A 1,243-nucleotide genomic window follows, 5' to 3' on the forward strand; every position below is an offset into this window, starting at 1 on the left:
GAATATGGGCATCATGGGTAGATTAACACCGTCCAAAGGACTCTTTATTCATTGAGTGATTCCTATATGCAGTCTTTGATAACATAGAAAGATGGTTGACAAATTGTCTCATTGTTTCAGTGGCAGAAGGAATGAGAGAGAAATGAGTGGGCAAAGATAATGGTCTCTCTTTAGGAGAGATCAGTCATGTTTCCTTGGAACACAGAAAAAATGAACTAAGATTCTTTCCCAATGCAGAAAAGATGTTGGGAAAAATAAGGCAAAAAGCAAACTGTACATTCTATTGATGAGTGAATTATGTTCAAAAGGAAGGAAGAGCATGAGGAAAAGGTGGTCTGAATGATACAGATGAGCTTCGGTGCAGGAGATGAACACCAGGGCAAGTGGCACTACACAGAAGTGGGTGAGGGTGTAAAGATGTTTAAGAAATTGGCAAGCACAGAGTCATGGGGACTTCACATCTCATGGGGTTCAAATACTGATGAATATTCTGAGAAAAGTGACATGTAGAGAATTTCTAGATAATAGGCCTATGGTTTGTGACACTGAAAAATCAGACATTGCCTGCTTCACAGTCTAGCATAATCTCAACACATGATGGAGAAAAAACAGGGAGAGGGTCAAGACCAGGGGATCAGAGGGAGAAGAGTCCATAACCCTATAATCCAGTAGCCATACGGAGGCTGACCTCTAGAGTAAGCATTTGGATGATTTGTACCTTGAGCAGTCCTGGACTTCATCTTGGATTCAGGGCACTTTCCACAGTATACCTCCAGGATGCAGAGTATTTTCCGAGCACATTTACCTCCCAGTAATGTTTCCTTGAAAAGAAATACTTGGAGACAAGGAGACCATATCCTCAAATTACCTTTCAGATATGAATTTCTTGATATTGGGCACATTATTTCATTTGTTTCTGATCTGCAAAAATGACAATATTTGAATTAGTCTTGACGGGGAAACAATCTCTGGTACACTGTAGGAAAATTACATGTCAGGTAAGGGCTAAGGATTGTTTTAGCTTGTCAGGAGTCCTGGTGACACAGCTAGGCTGCTAACCAAAAGGGCTATGATTCAAACCCACCAGCTACTCCTTAGGACAAAAATGGGACAAGCTGTGCCCATAAAGATTTACAGCCTTAGAAACCTTATGGGTAGTTCTACTCTGTCCTATAGGGGTGCTATGAGTAGGAATTGACTCCACTGCAGTGGGTTTTGGTTTTTATTTTGTCACATGTGAGAG

This window comes from Orycteropus afer, unplaced genomic scaffold (genome assembly GCF_000298275.1).
Source record: "Orycteropus afer afer isolate SDZICR_OR568_19922 unplaced genomic scaffold, OryAfe1.0 scaffold00074, whole genome shotgun sequence".
NCBI classification, from domain to species: domain Eukaryota; kingdom Metazoa; phylum Chordata; class Mammalia; order Tubulidentata; family Orycteropodidae; genus Orycteropus; species Orycteropus afer.